The sequence below is a fragment of the Triturus cristatus genome, unplaced genomic scaffold (assembly GCF_964204655.1).
Source record: "Triturus cristatus unplaced genomic scaffold, aTriCri1.1 SCAFFOLD_491, whole genome shotgun sequence".
In the NCBI taxonomy this organism is placed as follows: Eukaryota; Metazoa; Chordata; class Amphibia; order Caudata; family Salamandridae; genus Triturus; species Triturus cristatus.
Window position 1 is genome coordinate 102,275 of NW_028187504.1, and position 20,718 is coordinate 122,992.

The following is a 20,718-nucleotide window of genomic DNA, read 5'->3' on the forward strand; positions in this document are numbered from 1 at the left end:
CGTTGCAGAGAGGTGGTCTAGGCCGTGCCCCTTTTTACATCTCTCTGCAACGTAGCTCTGTGGCGCTTACTGGAGGTACCTAGTGGGCTAGTTGGACCCTAGGGACCCTCAGGATTCAAGGGGACTTAATCTCCCAACTTAAAACGGCCACAGGGCGTGTTTACACAGTGGGGAAGGGAGGGGATGGGGCCTGAGGTGACGTGTGCAAACACGCCCTGTGGTGCATTTTAAGAGGTAGTTTTAATCCCCCTGCCCAATTATATACTAGGGGCTTACAGAGGAGGTCATGCTAATCACAGGGGGACCCCAACTTATAATGTTCCCTAGTGTATGTAGGTGTTTTCACTGTATTCTAAGTGTCTTTTAACATAGCACTGGCTCTAGGACTGGTTAGTCAGACTCAGTTACCACCAGTATTCGTCTGAAAAAGTTGAGGGTACAGGATGATTTTGCAACAAGGCTTCTTTCTGCTCGTCTGTTTGTTCTTTCTGCACGTTTTTTCTTCTTTTTTACATCTCCTATCTCTGTAGGCATAGTTAGAAATTAGCATTTAAAAAACCTTTGAAATTCACTGAAAAAACCATAGGTTTCAGGCACGTTATAGTTAGGAATTAGCATTTAAAAAACCTTAGAAAGTCACTGAAAACAACATAGGTTTCAGGGGCGTTAAGTTAGCTGGACTTTTCACTCATACAAAACCATTGACATTCCCCCGTTATAGTTAGTTCAGCTAACTATAACTCGCGCGCCCACAATGCAATGCTGATGATGTCACATATTACATCACTCATGACATGGTCAGTGACATCACTGATGACATCTCAAATGACATCACTGATGACATCACTGGTGAAATCATCCTTGTGATAGAGTGACAGACCTCCACTCACCCTAATATAACCTTTGATACACACATTCAAAAATAGAAACTAAAATTTTCCAAACACCACTCATCCATAGAGTTACTCACACACATAGTAACTCATGCTAATAAAGAATCAAACATCCATTTACTTGCATATACAGTTATACACACACCACCACACTTTCTTCTACAGAAACTTACACATACTTAGTCTTTTAAAGAATCACTTATAGATACACCCACTTATTCATACAGGAACTCTTCCAATCTCTCACGCTCACATATACTCACTTATATACACCAATAGTCACATATACTAGTTTAAAACATATGTAGTTACTCATAAATACACTATTGAGACAGTCATTCACTTACTAATACACCCATACACACACTCATCCACCCATACAGTCCTACACACATGCTGTCTTCAACTCATACAAATAGTGAGTCACTCATTCATGCATCTATGCACTACGTAATACCCCCTACCAAACCATACAGACACTTAGACACTCATGCTGATACTCAAAAAAACAACTAATAACCTATATAGACACTCATGTAGCTACTCACAAACCCATGCAGCCACTTATCACAAAATGAGAGACTGATACAGATATTTACATATTTAAACATTACTCACTAAGCCATGTATTCATAAGGTACACTTAATCAGTCAGTTATATAATCAATTTTTCAAAACAAAATCATTCATTTAGACACTTACATACCCATTTATTCTTCCATCGACCTTTAGATATACATATATAAAACATATTTAATTTTCAGAAAAACACACATTCACTGGATGATGTCATCAGTGATGTCATTTGAGATGTTATCAGTGATGTCATGAGTGATGTCACTGACCATGTCATGAGTGATGTAATATGTGACGTCATCAGCAGTGCATTGCGGGCACGCTAGTTATAGTTAGCTGAACTAACTATAACAGGGGAATTTCAATGGTTTTGTACGAGTGAAAAGTCCAGCTAACTATAGCGCCCCTGAAACCTATGGTTTTTTCAGTGAATAAATAAATATATGTATATATATATATATTTTTTTTTTCTTCAAAACAATACCCTTTGAGGCATAGAGTGACGCATAAATTATGCAAAAAAAGAAGCAGAGAACTCTGGGTTTCCTCCACCTAAACTTGAGAACTACACAGAGTTCTTGGCTTTTTTGTGTGTATATATATTGCTTTTACTCATTTCAGGTTGGCTTGATTGGTATTTTACCAACTCAAAGCTGTAATACTGTGCCTGGAGTGGTAATTGGCTTTTGTCATTTTACAGCTCGGCAAGGACAGCACTGTGCTAGTCCTATGCTTAAAGACTTTGCTGTACAAATGGCAAAAGACTTTGTCCTTTTCTATCTCGGCGTGGATGGCACTGTGCTAATCCTATGCTTAAAGATTTTGATGGAAAAACAGACATTTGAGGTGAGCAGATCTAGAGTGTCGCTGGTGTTGAGAGTGCTCCATACAGGAGCTGCTTTCCACCTAAACTTGAGAACTACCCAGAGTTCTCTGCTTCTTTTTTGCATATATATATATATATATATATTACCTACTGGCGGTCGCCAGTAGGTAGTTATAGTTAGGACCACGTTTCCATAGGAAAACCTCAACATTCTATTTTGAATAACTTTGGCGCCGGTCGACGAATCCTCGCGAATTTCTCAAAATAGGTGGGGCGCTACGCTCCGCTCCTACCCTGAAAGTCTCGGGGGGGATCCGTCAAGCGGGGGCTGAGATAAAAGGGGGGTCCCAAAACGCGTTTTTCCCATGCATTTTTCCATAGGACCTTTAGAACGAGCTACAGCCCGAACGGCTGAACAGAATTACTCAAAATTTGGCAGAGAGGTAGTCCCTAGGTCAAGGAAGTGCCTTTTGTAGGTTTGGTGTAAATCTGTTCAGTAGATTCTGAGAAAATAGCCTTTAAATCAATATATATATCTGAGCCCGCTTACGGTACGCTTACCGTACGCTTACGGTAAGCGTACGGTGGCGTGCGCGAGCGCGATTCTGATTGGCTCTTAGATCTTAGTAAACATTCGAATCGGTCGAAACCAGGAAGCGGCGGCCGCCATTTTGTGTATTTCACTCTGAAAAAAAAGAGTGAAAACAAGGAAAGGGGGCAATGAGGAGAGTTACAGACCCCCTAACATTTGTAAGGGGGTCAAAGAAGGACAGAAAAGTACAAAGAAAACATTTATTGATTTTAAAAAAAATCACGGGGTACGCGTACGGTAAGCTTACGGTAAGCGTACGGTAGAAAAAAAAAAAAAAAAAAAATGAAAATCAGATTTAAGTGTTTAGATATTAGGGGGCTCTAAAAAGAGCCGTTGTGTTTATGAAATGATTTTTTAGTGGTACCTACAAGTAAGTACCGATGCAGAGTCTAAGGTTCAAGAGGAAGACTCTGTTCCCTTCATCATTGAAGTGCACACCATCTCCTCTATAAATGTCTTGCATGTCATAACGCAAGTTGTTGTGGTAAATGGCACCCATACCATAGTCACGGAGGAAAGCAGAAACAGATTTGTTGACGTGCTTTCTTGCTTTGTCATCGCACCGCGTGCCCACCGTGCGTGCACGGCACTAACTGCGTAAAGTGGGCGCGCGGTGCGCGAAGCGCACCGCGTGCTCACTGTGCGCGCACGGTGCGCGAAGCGCACCGTGCGCGCACGGAACGAACTGCGTTAAGTGGGCGCGCACGCCACGAATGGCGTAAAGTAACTTAGCATTTTAAAAACCGTACAAATTCACTGAAAAAACCATAGGTTTCACACACGTTATAGTTAGGAATTAGCATTTAAAAAACCTTGCAAATTCACTGAAAAAACCATAGGTTTCACACATGTTATAGTTAGCGGAAATTTTACTGATAAAAAACCAATGAAATTCCCCCGTTATAGTTAGTGCAGGCAACTATAACTCACGCGACCGCAATCTTCTGCTGATGACATATGTGTCTTTATGAAAAAAAAATATTTGTAATATATGTATAGCTAAAAATGTATGGAAGAAGACATGGGCAAATAAGTGTCTAAATACAGTATTAGCATCAGCAGAGGATTGCGGTCGCGTGAGTTATAGTTGCCTGCACTAACTATAACGGGGGAATTTCATTGGTTTTTTATCAGTAAAATTTCCGCTAACTATAACATGTGTGAAACCTATGGTTTTTTCAGTGAATATATATACATTTATATATATATATTAGCATCAACTACCTCCTATGCATTCAGAATGATTAAGAAAATTCCCCCCTTTTTGTTGGCTGATAGGCAGCGAACTGTAGTTACTGCACTCATTCTGTCCAGGCTTGATTATTGTAACAGCCTTTATTTAAACATACAGGAACGTTTTTTGAATAAATTGCAACTTTTGCAAAATGCGGCAGCAAGGTTGCTTACTGGCACACCCAAATTTGCCCCTATTACTAAGGAAATCAAAAAAATTAATTGGTTACCGGTTAGGAAACGAGTGCGTTTTAAAGCTCTATGCATTGTTTACAATGCACTTCTAGGCACAGGCCCAGACTACTTGAAACGGCAAATGCGGTGGTACTCACCCAGAAGAAACCTTCGCTCCTGTGGAGGCAAGTTGGTGATAGTACCATCCATTAAAAGAGCCTCATGGGGGGGAGAAGCTTTGTTTATGCAGCAAAGGCCTGGAATGACCTTCCCCTATATTTGAGAAATGCCACCAACCTCCATACATTTAGGAGGGGATTGAAAACCTGGCTTTTTAACCTGTAACATTGCCTCCTATTTTAAATGCTCAGAGAATAGTGGTTAGCGCCAGGACACCCTCGGGTAATTGCAGCGCTTAGAAATACCTATAACATAACAACATAACATTATCACAAAAAACATCAACATGAATCTTTAAGTGGGATAATCCTCACCTCTGTGTCCTTATCAGAACTGAAAATTCTTGATGCGTAAGCTAGAACATTTTACATTCTAAATCAGGACCGGAGGCTCTGATTATTTGTGTTCCAAGCTGTCCCACAACAGATGTTATATCCACAGTAGGCTTATGGTAGAAATTTCTCGATGTGGACAAGGACGATCAACCCACCATCGATATGATATCCTCCAATCTGTAACCCAATGATTTTAAGGCCATAGCGCCCCTCAGAGAATGGGCACCAAAGGCTCAGTGAATAAACATTGTATTCAAATAGCTAAGGTGCCCGCAGAAACTTGGCCAAATTGTCTGTGTAAGGCAATTGACAATTGCCTACTCAGGTGTTGACGAAACTCCCTTGTACGGTCTTCATATTCCTACAGACATCTTACCATGCAAAGATTGTGGTTATGCGGGAAAGAAGGATACAAAACATATCTATTATTAGTCTTGGTTTGTTTAGAAATAGGGAAAGACATCCAAGAAGGAGAAAATACTCTACATGCCAAGACATTCGAAAGCCTTTTGCAAGAGCTCAAACAGACTAACATCGTCAACTTTGCTGACAATTGTTTACGGGACAGGTCCTCATTACAAGGCCAATTTTTCAAACATTTAAGGACCTTATTCACATCCAACAAAACGAAATATCCAGGTTCGGGGGGAAAATTTATCTGAATCCCTCTCATCAGTTTACAAACAAAATGGTGATTTCCAACTGGCATATCTTCCAGTGGAGAATGCCCTACTGAAATAGCTGATCGCTAATTATTCACTGACCTATACGCCAGACCAGGGCAAAACATTAACTATCATGCTTAATTCCTCCTCCTTGGGATCAGTTTCCCGTTCAATACACCAACTAATCCATTTGCGCCATGCTGAAGAATATTGTTTTAAAGCATTTGATGACCAGGCTTGTTGAATATATAAGTGAGCTTGTGGAAAAAGCCTGGCAGACACCAGTGCTCCGTGAAACTCTCCAAGCCACGAGGCTCAGTTGTCCTGTTAGAATCAACGAGTGCTCCATCCTGAGAGGATCTGTCAGAAGTCCCTGGCACATTGGGATCCTCTCGAGAACATTTCATGCCATGTTTAGGAGGACGAGGAACCATGGCTGTGCCCTCCACAAGAGAGTTGTGAGAAGTTGGTCTAGTATATGCTGTCCACTAGTTATAGTGGGCATCTTCCACCAGTCCAAATGACCCTTATTGATGATTAGGTCAAAAACAACCTTTAAAGAAAGCTATCCTAGTGGTAGCTGTGGAGAGCAGCCTTCAGGATAAGTCTCAAAGGAATGTAAAGCAGCTTGTTTTACCACTCTATAACTTCCTGCATGACCAAATTAATAGAGAACCACACCAGATATATATATAAAATATATGTATTTAGGTTAACATACACTCCTCTAGTCTCTTTATGAGACTGGAGTTCGAAGTACTTAAGTTACAAGTGAGCAATCATCAGTAATAGCACAAATACACGTTTGGGCCCTAGGGGCGTACCAAACCACATACCAAAAAAAGTGGTATAAGAACCACAACTGAACTAGACACAAGGCCTAGAGCCTGTAGAATCTCTGGGACCCCAAGGAACCACCCAAGGTAGTGACACAGAGGACCCACGGGTACTGTATTCAGTGCATAAACACAACCGCGGGTTCCCGTTATCTTGTACGGGCAATGTCGCGGTTGGAATCTGAGTCAGGACCAAACTCTTTTGGACTTAAGAAGTTCTAGGGCTGGCACCCACGGGAGGACCGGAGTACTCGAGTTACCTCACCCAGGGAAGCCGGGTGCATAGGTGTCTTTTGGTGTCAAGTCGCGTCGTCGATTGCAATGGAAGCCTGCAAAGAACTGCTGCTGCCGTGAAGAGGAGAAGTGTCCGAAGAGATCCAAGCCTGGATCTAGGATGTAAGGAACCTGAAAGCAGAGGGGACAGAGTCTGGGTCACTAGCCAGTGACCGAAGGCAGGATGGACCAATGCCCACAGATGTCTGGTGCTTCAGGTGAGTTGATGGGTGTTTTGACTCTTCAGCCACGAGGTCCAGGAGGTGTCAACGAAGTCCACGAGCCGGATTCGAGCAGTCCCACGAAGTCTGTCGAGTGCTGCTGCGTCGGCGACCAGATTGGACCCAACAAGCCTTGGCAACGGCAAGTCTCAGGAATTCAGAGAAAGGACTGCGGTGCAGACCAGCAAGGTCTGAGGGACTCACCCAGTGAAGGAAAGTCAGGGCACGTCTGGAGCAACCAGGAAAGCCTACTTAGAAGAGGAGTTGCTTTCGTGGAGACCTACTAGCCAACGGGCTAGCGATCGCGAAGGAGCCTCGAGCGGTCGCACTTGAAACTGGCCCACGGGTCACTCGTGGAGTGGAGGCTAGCAATCTTTGGTGCAGGAGGTACTCAAGGCTGGGGCTACTCAGAGCCCAAAGCACAACTTCAAGGAGGACCAGGAAGATAGTGTTGCTGCAAAAGTTCACGGTGTCCCGGGGTCACAGTTCCACGTCACCCACGGGCCTCAGCTTTCCTGTGGACTCAGGGTAGCCTCAGGGATGTCTGGACATCCACCTCTAGTGATGCAAAGACTTTGGCATCCGTAGGGAGCTTCAGCGATGCAGACCTGTCAGGTGCTTCTTTGGTGCCTGCCAAGCAGGGGAGTCACTCCTTGACCCCAAGGGAGATTTCTTCAGTCTTCTAGTCAGGATATAACATCGAAGGTCCAGGATATATGATGCAGAGTTTCGTCCAGGGTAATCTAAAGTCTTAGGGACTGGATTCCTATACTTATACTAAGTTTAGGGGATGAACTAACTTTAAGGCCCCACCTATGGGTGGGTTTGGAAAGAAGGGTGGTTACACCCATTTCCTTTGTCCAGTTTCACGCCAGAGCAGGGGCAGGTAGCCCCTGCAACCGATTTGAACTGGACTATACACAGGGACACCAAGGTGCCGATCACGATCCGGTAAAAAATGTCCCCGTACGACTCGTATCTGTTCTTTTTACCGTACGAATCGTACAAGTGCCGTACAAACTGCCAATCACGATTCGCATGGTAAAAAGTCCATACGAACCGCATTGGGAATTATTCCCCACACGTCCTCGGGTCGGAAATTGTGTCCGACACGCCCTCGGACGATTTACCGTACAAATGTGAAAAGTGAAGTCCGACCGCGGAATCACGATCCATCCCATGCGTCCGATGTTACAACCGTATGGAAAAAACACCGTCCGCACCGAACTCCCATTGCAACCATGGAGACATTTGCCCGCATACGCGCCAAACACCCCCCCAGCCCTCCTATGTACGAGTCGAATCCCCACCCGTGTATGTACACCCGTGTATGTACGAGACATACCCCCACCCGTGAATGTATGGAGCGTACCCCCACCCCAACCATGTATGTACGACCCGTACCCTCACCCACGTATGCATGGAGCGTACCCCCACCCCAACCGTGTATGTACGACCCGTACCCTCACCCGCGTATGCATGGCGTACCCCCACCCCAACCGTGTATGTACGACCCGTACCCTCACCCGCGTACGTATGGAGCGTACCCCCACCCCAACCGTGTATGTACGGACCGTACCCCCACCCCAACCGTGTATGTACGGACCGTACCCCCACCCCAACCGTGTATGTATGACCCGTACCCTCACCCGCGTACGTATGGAGCGTACCCCCACCCCAACAGTGTATGTACGAACCGTACCCCCACCCCAACCGTGTATGTATGACCCGTACCCTCACCCGTGTACGTATGGAGCGTACCCCCACCCCAACCGTGTATGTACGACCCGTAAACTCACCCGCGTACGTATGGAGCGTACCCCCACCCCAACCATGTATGTACGTACCGTACGCCCACCCCAACCGTGTATGTACGACCCGTACCCTCACCCATGTATGTATGGAGCGTACCCCCCACCCCAACAGTGTAAGTACGACCCGTACCCTCACCCGCGTACGTATGGAGCGTACCCCCACCCTAACAGTGTATGTACGACCCGTACCCCCACCCCAACCGTGTATGTACGACCCCTACCCTCACCCGCGTACGTATGGAGCGTACCCCAACCGTGTATGTATCTACCGTACCCCCACCCCAACCGTGTATGTATGACCCGTACCCTCACCCACGTGCGTATGGAGCATACCCCCCACCCCAACAGTGTAAGTATGACCCGTACCCTCACCCGCGTACGTATAGAGCGTACCCCCACCCCAACAGTGGATGTACGACCCGTACCCCCAACCCCACCGTGTATGTACGACCCGTACCCTCACCCGCATACGTATGGAGCGTACCCCCACCCCAACCGTGTATGTACGTACTGTACCCCCACCCCAACCATGTATGTACGACCCATACCCTCATGCGCGTACGTATGGAGCGTACCCCCACCCCAACTGTGTATGTACGTACCGTACCCCCACCCCAACCGTGTATGTAAGACCCGTACCCTCACCCGCGTACGTATGGAGCGGACCCCAACCCCAACATTCTAAGTACGGAGCGCACCCCAGGCCCCAACACCACCACCTTCACACAACATCGCGCATGTACGAGTCGTACCAAGCCAGACAAGAGGACAGCACTGTACAACAAAATGGCCGAAGTACACACCGTACACACGTTAAAAACGCACGTACACAACCAGGACAAAGCAAAACAACACAAGAATACACCATTCGAATGGCACAAAGCCACAAAACATGTCCAACAAGCACAAAAACAACACATTCACTGACCTGCAACTGCCAAAATCCCAAACAGAGGCCCAAAACACAACCACTCCTTATAACACACCCACCCAAACTTCAAACACAGCCACACCCACCAATGGACCAATAAAAAGGGCCCACACACACAAACCATGAGCCTTTGCAACAGACTCACTGCTGCCAGACCCCACAGACAACCTACAGCACCATACTAGAACCTTTACTACACCTTACACTTGCTCACCTTCACACAACCACCTTCACAAACACCCCCTCATCACATTCACACACACGCCCAAACAACCACACCCACACCCACACACCCACAACCATCCACACACACCCCCCCCACCATCCACACCCACACCCCTCACCATGCCCACTAACAAGAATCCAAAGTTCACTAGCCGAGAGTTGGAGGTCCTTGTCGATGAAATCCTCAGAGTCGAGCCACACCTCTTTGGAACATTGGTCAGACAGACCAGCATTTCTGAAAAAACAGCCATGTGGCAGACGATTGACGATGCTGTGAATGCTGTTGCGGACAACAGAAGGACCTGGCATGAATGCCAAGCCAGGTGGTACGATCTGCGGAGGGGGGTCCGAGCCAAAATGATCGACGACCACAACCAGGCCAATGTCACTGGAGGAGGGCCGCCCCGCAGACCCGTACACTACCATCCCTGGGAGGAGAGGGTGATGGCCATACTGCCGGTGGTGGCAGTGGACGGATTAGAAGGACTTTGAGACCCGGGTGAGTACACAAACAACTCACCTCACATGGGGGGAACGTCATCCACAACCAAACTCACAAACAGGCACGCAACCACCCCAAGCCATCGCATGACTCAACCACATTCCATGAACATGCACATGCCACTGGCGCCACCATGCCCCATGCACCCAGCTGGACAATGCCAAGTCACAGGCCACAGAAAAACACCAACACAAGACACGGTAAGCCGGATGGCGGGAGTGTGGGCCCCAAAAATCACATAGTGCAACTCAGAAGCAGACAAATATGCCCCCTGCCCATATGGCCTAGGTCACAGCCAGACAAACAGTGTGTCCCCACACAGGAAAGACTTGCCAGCAAATGGCGGATGCCTTGCATTAACACATGGGAGTGACGGCACGTTCTTGCACATGACAGCAGCTAATGAACAGCCAACACTGTGAAAGAGTGGCAGCACACACCACCACAGCAGCAGCACAGACACAGACACTACACCCAATGGGTGCCTAGAGATCAGAAACAAACTCACATGAACAAGCCAAGGGCCATTCAAAGATCTGCAAAAAGTGTGTGCCTAGGAAGCTGGGCTGAGGTGCCAGAGGGTGACACACAGAGGGAGGGAGAGGGGGAGAGAGAGGGAGGGAGACACAGGGAGACGGACAGAGGGAGGAGGCTGACACACAGAGGGAGGGAGAGGGGGACAGAGAGGGAGCGAGAAAGGGACACACAGGGAGAGAAAATCAGCCTTGGGGGATGTGGGAATGTCTGCTCGTCAGCAGGTGGACTGCGTGCATGTAGACAAGGGTGGCCAGTGCCAGAACCCCCCCTCTTCTCCATGGCAAAACACAGGGCCATGTCACAACCTGTGCACGAGCACAACGACAGCTACCTGCATTATCTAAGTGTGTGGAACCACTCCATGTGCCCACGTACAGTGCAACACGGAAGGCGCCAATGCACGGCTCGCCACACCTGCCCACTCCACTGCTGACTGCAGTCACAATTGACGCAGCAAGTAAGACTGTGCCACACATAGGTAAAGTCGCAAAAGCTGTGGCCAAGGGACATACCCATGCACAACTGCACTGTGAGTGGAATGCAAGACATATCCAAATTCCCAGAGGAAATGTGCCAACTTAGAAACCAATGAAACATGGATGTTGCATGGAACAAAATTAACATTGTCTCTCTCACACACAGGTCAACGTCGTGGATAACCCCCCAACACTGGGGGGGAAGACTCACAGGACCCGGCTCGGCGTGATGACGGAGCCACCGGCAGCGACGACTCTCACCACTCTGTGGACGAACCCGACCCCGACCAACCTGGCCCCTCTGGTGTCCAACGACCTGCAGCACCTGCGTCAGGTACAACTGGGCCAATCAGCACCCCCACTCCTGCCACATCCCAGGAGACACCCAGGATCCCTGCCCCACCACCACAATGCAGCCAGGTTGGCCAGGAGGGACACGGTCTACCGGGCACCCAGGAGGAGGCAGGCGACAACGCCAATGCCACCCCTCAGGGGTCCCGGAGACCCGATGTGCCCACAAGGGCAGGCCAGGCGCAAGTGGGCAGGGGTGGTGGGAGTGGAGGACGGCGGAGGCGCGAGCCTGACCAGTTGGCTGGGGAACCGGTATATTCCCATGTCCGAAACATCCTGGACACATACCGGCAGGACACCACGGGCATGGCCCAGGTTGTGTCCACCCTCAACGAGATGAAGAGGACCCTCGATGAGATCAAGACCCAGCAGGCCCAGCAACATGCGGAGCAACATGCCTGTCTACTGCAACACCAACGGCGGATGGAGGACTGACAGGCTGAGCTCGTGACGGTGTTCACGGGAATTCACAGTACACTCCGTCGGATGGCCGACAACATGGGCAACCCTGCCTGTGCCACCAGGCGTAGAACATCACCACCCACAGGGAGGGATGAGGAGGAGGAGGAGACATCCGACGGAGCATCCCAAACATCGTCACGGCCTGCTTCTGAGGGTCCCCGCAAGAGGGCGGGTCGTCCACGGAAAAGACCGTGAGGGTCGGCGCAACAGCACCATCTCCCAGGACACCTGGCCTGGCATCTGGCCCACTGGAGCAACAGCAGCACAGCAGCAAAAGACATTCTCTGCCACATGGACTTGCTGGTCACTGTCTGACCAATGTTGACAAAGACTGTGGCATGGACTCTGAGGATTTCAAATGGCAAGGACACCAACTCCCCTAGTAAACTTTGGATTCCACAAACCCGGAAAGCCCCTCATGTCATACCCCCCTCCCCCCGGTACCCCAACCAAAATAAAAAGTTACACCATAAAGAGAAGATGCCTACCTTTTGCATTATTACCTTACATGTGTCTTGTAAAGTCTAACCATGCCTGAGTTCTCATTTGACTTCAACCATCCACACCCTGGGGCCTGAGTCTGGCACAGGACACACATGGGTTACATTGTATTAGGCAAGACAGACATGGAGCACCATACACACCCGTGATGGGCCCAACCAGCTGAGGGGGTGGCCGCACAACCGTGCCGACAGACATTTTGAGTACAGCGACAGCCATGCGCAGAGGTCAGGGATCATGTGGAGTGTCCTGGGGGCACCCAGGTATGTGTGGACAGGTGGCAGAACCATGTCCTGCAAGCTTGAGTCAGGTGGATGCAGAGAATGGTGGCCTGGCCAACGTTGGATGCATGGGGATGGCACATGTCACAATACCCACACAGTCATGGACATCATGCACAATACACAGTCTAATCCCACACAAACAGCTTGCATCTTGCCACTCTACACATAGACACATAGCCACTGTCACGGAAAACCATGCCGGATGCACCGTGGCAACACACCAGCATTGACTGAGAATAGGCACCTTGGAGGCATAGGGACACATTTATTAGTCATGTATTCGGGATTGCAGAGGCAACTGGGAGTACACAGGAACGGGACATGTGGAGTAACATGTGGGTCTAACACTGGAACCCCCCTTCTGCAGCACAAATGCGTGATAGCCATGGAACTGGCACACAAGTGTCGGCTAACCGCTAAACACCCCCTGCTGCTCACGGAGAGACTGCCATACACCATTGATCCGCTGATGTGGAAGTCCCACACCATGTCAAGCCAATGCAAAGCGTATGTGTCCGAGGGCAGTGTAACACACATTGATGCCATCATCACATTCCACAATCCCATCACTGATGACTGTCAACAAGTCTGACCATCTATTCAGGTGTACCCAGCAGCATGTCATGTGTACCATGGTGATGCGACATGTCTGCAGAGGAACCAAACATCGACAGGGGCAGTGTGCATACATCGTAAACAACTGCCACACCCAATACACCCCTGATGCATCCCTTACCCTAAGGAGACTTCCAAACTTGTCCGTGCGTGTAACGCTGAGTCAGCACACGATGACGTGTCCATGAGGAATAGCAGTGCCACAACAATGCAAGCAGCAGACGGCATGCGCAAGTACCTGGGGAAGAGAGACACACAAGAAGTCAGCCACAAAAAGCACAGCCACTTGCATGTGCATGTACTCGACACATGTATGGATGACAACATGCTAGGTCACAATTATGACTGGGGAAATACACATCACTGGCACCATCACTCCAGTGACACATCCACACACACCTCTGACTCAGGTGCCATACATGCAGATGGACACACACATCGCAACACATGCCACAAGGAGACCAATGCGTGCACACACACACACTGGTACTCACCACTAAGTAAAGAAGTCACGTATGAGCCGAGTCCAGATGTCCTCTTGCGGAACCACCTCCTCCACATCACTAGCCCCATTGCCAAGACCTTCGTCCTCCAGGGGTGGATGGTCCTGATCATCTTGATCCAGGATGAGTGGCACAGCTTTCTCAACTGCCATGTTGTGCAGCATGCAGCAGACCATGAAGATTTTGCAGACGTTCGCCGGGGCATATGGGAGGGCGCCGCCGGTCTTGTGGAGGCATCGGAATCGGCTCTTGCAGGAGGCCAAATGTCCTCTCTATCACTCGCCTTGTCCGGCCATGGGCGGTGTTGTAGCGGAGCTGGGCCGGCGTGATGGAGTTGCGGAGAGGTGTGATCAGCCATGGCATGTTGGGATAGCCAGCATCCCCTACATGGAAAGCACATGGACATAAGTAGGACAGGAGAAGCGGTCGTGCTGGAAGTCTACGCAAAATACAGGACAGACAGAGTGTACCCACCAACAACACATGCTCGTTCGTTGCGCAGCTGCGTCATCATTTCAGGCACCCTGCTTACGCCTCATGATGTAGGCATCATGTGCTGATCCTGGAAAACGAGCACAGACATGTGAAATCACCATGTTGGTCAGACACACCACAAGGGCATTGATGGAGTGGTAGTGTTTGCGATTCCTGTACGCTACCTCCTGTGCCTGTGGTGGTACCAAAGCCACATGTGTCCCATCTATGGACCCAATGACATGGGGCATCCCTCCCAGGGCATAGAATCCACGCTTGACACCAGTCAACATTTCAGGGGTTGGGAAATGGATGAACTCATCCAGGTGAAGCAACATGGCCTCTAAGAAATCATGCAGCACACGGCAGAACATGCTCTGGGACATGCCACCAACATGAGCAATGGTATTTTGAAAGGTAGCCGTGGCAAGAAAATGTAGGGCTGCCATTACCTTCAGCTTGGGTGTCAGTGCCGTAGGATACCTGTGCAGCGGTTGCAGGTGTGGTGCCAGCCTCGCCGTCAAATCCAGAATCAACGGTTGGGGGAAGCGGTAGCACCGGATACAGTCATTCTCCCGCATGTCAGCCAAGTCCGGAATTGCTCGGGGAAGAGGCGGCGCTCTGCAGTAATTTGGAAGTGACAAGGAAGAGTGAGTGCACTACTACAACAATTTTTAGGTGCTGAGCACATGTTAATCTGTCAATACACATATGCGACATACGGAGTGAGGTATGTGCCACATGCCCTGGACACGTATGGCTGCCAGGTGACACTCCTACCAAGACCCAGCTACACACGGAGATTGTTGGACCCGGCCTCGTAGCCTAGCCACCCCTGTCCCCGCACCACATAACCTGACCCATGCACCTCACGCAGCCCCCGAGCCCACGGCCTAGCTGATCCTTCCCACCAGAACACACACACACCCGACCCGGACTTCCCCGTCCGTGGCCTTCCTCCTTTCGGCCACACCGGGCCCGCGTGCCCACTTCATGCACCAGGATGGCCGCCCGGCCCCAGCGCGACCCTGGCCTAGAGGCGCCACTCCGGCTGGGGGACATCGCGCTCCCATTGGGATGAGAGAGGGAGGAGCAGTTTCCATCGCACCTCTGAGCTCCCCTGGGAAGGTGGGTTTCGATAGGCCCGTCGGCCTCCCCGAGGGCTGGCTCCACGCCTGCTGGGTGTCTGGGACTCCTCCCGACCCGGCCCTGAAAGGATCAAAAGACAGTGGCAGGAAACCCCGACAAGCGACCCCCAGGTGACAAGACCCCTGCCTGCACAGACTCCAGACATCAAAGAGGAGTCGTCCTATAACAAGGGGTGCTCTGGGACTGTCCGGCAGATTCGCCTTTGGAAACACCTGAGCCCTGCTGAGTGACTCGCGGCTCCCTGAAGATCGTAAGACCTCCGAACTTGTGCTTGAGCCCTGCTGAGTGACTCGCGGCTCCCTGAAGATCGTAAGACTTCCGAACCTGTGCTTGAGCCCTGCTGAGTGACTCGCGGCTCCACAAAAAGATCGTAAGACCCCCGACTTGTGCTTGAGCCCTGCTGAGTGACTCGCGGCTCCCACAGACTCTCTTGGTCCCGCTGGACCCCGACGACGACAAGTGTATCCCCCAGTTCGAGGATTGTGAGCTGTGCGACGGGTACGCCCCTGCATTTGATCCATATCCCCAAAGACTGTCCCGCTACCTCCTACCCCCCTCCAAGACTCTGTGAGCCCGCGCTCCACTTGTATATATTTGCCTTGCTGATCATAAAGATCCTACAACTCCGATCGGATAAAGATTTGTTCTTAAGAACTCCCGGTGTGGTGTCTCTTTGTCGTGTGGTGCCGAGTGTACGATCCTAGATACGAGATTCCTCCCCTGAGGAGCCTCCCGCCAGTGCCCGGCTACGATACCTCGAGGGTTGGTCTCAGGATAGTCAGGGCCCCCTCCGGGCTCCTCTGAGGTCGGCTTCTAACATTGGTGGCAAGCGACGGGATTCGGGCCCATAATCTAGAGATCGTACCGTGAATGGCTGACGCACTACCGACAAAGATGGCAGAAGGAAACGCCGTGGTTCTCACAGAAAACAACACCAGTACCGTGTTCCAGGCGGAACAACTGGAGGAGTACACACACAGAGAACTGAAGCAATTCTGCAAAGAACTCAAAATCGCTACCACTGGTCTCAACACCAAAGAAGATATGCAGAAGGCACTGAAAGCTTGGATGGATTCTGGAGCGCCCCGCCCAGAAGGAGCGGTGGAGCCCCACGACGAAGCTGGATCCTCCCAAGGAGAACGCAGCAGCAACCAGGTGCGGAGCTTCGTACCAGACGGGGGCCTATCCCCGGAGAAACTCGCAGACAGAGAAAGAAGTCGCCATCACGAACTCGAATTAGCCAAACTCAAAATCGAGGGCGAATTGAAATTAGCCGAGAAAAAGCTAGCAGTGGAACAGATGCGGGTGCAAGGAGAACTAGAAGAGAAGAAACTCCAACGGGAACACGAAGGAAGGAGACTTCAACTGGAGCACGAACGCAGCTTGAAGGAAATGGAGCTAAAAGCAAAAAGCGAAGAAGCGCGGCCCCCGGGGAACCGAGAGGCGGCCTCCCCGGCGGAGCAGAAGTTCCACATCCCCAAGGATGTGGTCAAAGAATATTACAAAAACGATGACATTCAACAGTGGTTCAGGGCCTACGAGGTCGCCATGACCTCCCATCGGGTCTCGCAGAAGGATTGGGGGGCCGGGTTGTGGGGACGATTCCTGAGCGAGGGGAGAGATACCCTGCTCGACCTACCAACCTCCATGCAGACCTCCTACGACCACATGAAAGAGGCCCTCCTCACAAGGTACGGCCTCACCCCGTAGATGTACCGCCAGCGGTTCCAGGACTGCAGGAAGATCCCGGGCACCACCTGGGTGGAGTATGTAAACTTCTTCAGCCGCGCATTCGATGGGTGGATCAAGGGCAGCAAGGTAACCACCCTAGAAGAACTAACCGACCTTATGTTGTGGGAACACCTGGCTGCGACCTGCTTTGTGGAACTGCGCCAGCATCTGCTCGACAGCTAGCTCACAGATCAGAGAAAGCTGGCTGTCGAGGCGGATCGCTGGACCAACACCCGGGTCTCCCGGGGCCCTGTAGGAGAGTACCCCCGAGCCAGTCAGGGACCACCCCGCCAGAGAGGGGGGGGAACCAGGGAGGGCAGAGAGAGTCCCAGTCCAATCCCCCGAAAACCCAACCTCCACCTTTCCCGGCACCCCCACCAGCTGTATCCGGCCCCCCCCTGAGACGGGGGCACCGGGTGACCATCACTTGTTTCCGTTGTCAGAAGCCCGGGCATTACGCTAACAACCCTGAATGCCCCATGGCCCCACACATCACCCAGGCAGCACCCCCCGCTAGACAGATAGCCAATGTAGCACTAGGGGAGGAGGTTGAGGAGACCGTAGCGTGGGAACCCGCAGCCATGGCCCTAGTATCCTTAGGAGATAGAGAAATGGTCCCTGGAAGCCTCCTGCCCTCCAACACGAAGAAATATGGGCAGCTTGTAACGATCAATGGCCACCAAGTAGAAGCCCTTCGTGACACCGGGGCCAGCATCACCGGGGGTCCTCAGTCATTTGGTCAACGAAGACCAGGTCCTCCCCAACGTCTTTTGCCCGGTCATTTCCGCTGATAATACGGAAAGTCTGTGTAAGGTAGCCCTGGTTCCTTTTGAATGGGGAGGGGTGGTCGGTAAACTGAAAGTCGCAGTGAGAACCTCCCAGCCAGTCGACTGTCTCCTGGGGAACGACCTGGAAAGTTCCCCCTGGAAACAAGTCGAGCGCAAGGCCCACCTAGGGATGATGGGTCTCCCTGAGTGGGTGTGCGCCACCACCCGATCCATGGCAGCCCGACTGACCCCCCTTGGGGAAGTCGACGACGCCCCGACCACTGAAGACAGGATGGTCCCCGCCGAGGGTCCCCATATCCCCCCACAAGGAGGGTCGGTCGCCAGTGACGAACCCCCACCTTCCGACTCCGCACAGGTCACCGAGTTAGGCGATCTGCCTGAATTGGCCCAGTGGCGCCACGAGGGGGGCCCCTCCCGAGAGGAGTTCTGCCGAGAGCACGCTACCTATCCTTCTCTGGTCGGGCCCCGGCAACAGGCAGAGGCCCAGGCCGCGGGCGACCAAACTGGAACGCACCGGGTGTATTGGGAGAATGACCTTTTGTACAGCGAGCAGAAGTCGGTGGAGCTAGGATCCGCCCGGGTGCTGGTGGTACCCCTACGCTTCCGAGACCTCCTCCTGGGCTTGGCCCACGACGTTCCCCTCGCAGGCCACTTGGGCCAGGACAAAACCTACAGTCGCCTCGTGACTCACTTCTACTGGCCCAGAATGAAAGCAGATGTGGAAGCCCACTGCAAGTCCTGTCCCACGTGCCAGGCCAGTCGGAAGAGCGGAGGAAAGCGCAAGGCTCCCCTCCAACCCTTCCCTGTCGTCAGTACCCCTTTTGAACGGGTCGGGATCGACATCGTGGGGCCTCTGGACCCCCCAACCTCCCAAGGGCACCGCTTTATCCTCGTCCTGGTGGATCATGCCACCCGATACCCTGAGGCCATACCCCTGCGCACCGTCACAGACCCCGTGGTGGGCCGGGTGTTGATGGGAATCTTTTCCCGTATGGGTTTTTCCCGCGAGGTCGTGAGCGATCGCGGTACGAACTTAATCTCCAGATACATGACGTCCTTGTGGCAACAATGCGGAGTGTCCTATAAATTCACCACCCAGTACCACCCCCAAGGAAACGGCCTGGTAGAGCGGTTTAACCGGACTCTGAAAGGGATGATCGCGGGCCTGGAAGAGCCCCCCCGGCGTAAGTGGGACGTCCTGCTCCCCTGCCTCCTGTTCGCCTACCGAGAGGTTCCCCAGAAATCCTTGGGGTTCAGCCCCTTTGAGTTACTCTACGGGCACCCCTTCCGGGGGCCCCTCAGCCTGGTCAAGGAAGGGTGGGAGGCGGCGCACCGAGGCCACCCCCGAGATGTGTTCCGGTACGTCCTGACCCTCCGAAAATAGACTAGGAAGTTCCGAGAGATGGCCGAGGCCAACCTGAAGGCGAGCCAGGAAGAGATGAAGCACTGGTACGACCAGAATGCCACTCTGGTCAAGTTCCAGCCGGGACAGCAGGTATGGGTCATGGCCCCCGTGAAACCCTGCGCCCTCCAGGATAAATGGACCGGGCCCTTCAAAGTGATTGAGCGGAAGAGCCAGGTCACGTACTTGGTGGACGTCCAGTCACCACGGGACCTCCTCCGGGTCCTCCACGTGAACCGCCTCAAGCCCCACTTTGTGCGGACGGAGCTGAGCCTCCTGCTGGCCACTGATGCCGGGGCCGAGGAGGAGTCGGATCCCCTCCCTGATCTCCTGTGCACCAAAGAGAAGGACGGCTCCGTAGAGGGAGTGAACCTCTCCCCATCCCTCACTTCCCAGCAACGTGAGGATTGCCGCCAGCTCCTAGGGCAGTTTTCTGACCTCTTCTCCCTGGTCCCCCAAGTCACCGACTGGTGTGTCCATGACGTGGATACCGGAGACAGCCCGCCGGTAAAACACCGAGCCTACCGAGTCCCTGATCGGGTTCGGTCCTGCATTCAAGCCGAGGTCTCGAAGATGTTGACCTTAGGAGTGATCGAACCCTCAGACAGTCCCTGGGCCAGCCCCGTGGTCCTGGTCCCGAACGCAGCTGCCCCCGGAGTCGCCCCAGAACTCCGCTTCTGCGTGGACTACCGGGGACTCAATGAAGTCACCCGAGCCGATGCCCACCCCATTCCCCGAGCCGACGAGCTCATTGACCGACTCAGGGCTGCTCGGTTCCTCAGCACCTTCGATCTCACCTGCGGCTACTGGCAAATTGAGCTCACAGAAGGAGCCAAGGAGCGGTCCGCCTTCTCCACCCCGGATGGGCACTATCGATTTCGCGTGATGCCCTTCGGGATGAAAAATGCCCCGGCCACCTTCCAGCGACTGGTAAATAGAGTCCTGGCCGGGCTGGAAAAATTCAGCGCTGCTTATCTAGACGATATCGCAGTTTTCAGTTCCGAATGGAGTGAGCACCTCCAGCACCTCCGGAGGGTGCTAACCGCCCTGCGCCAGGCAGGCCTCACCGTGAAAGCCAGCAAGTGCCAGATTGGGCAAGGTTCGGTAACCTACCTGGGGCACCAGGTCGGAAGCGGCCAGGTCACCCCTCTACAGCCCAAGATCGACGC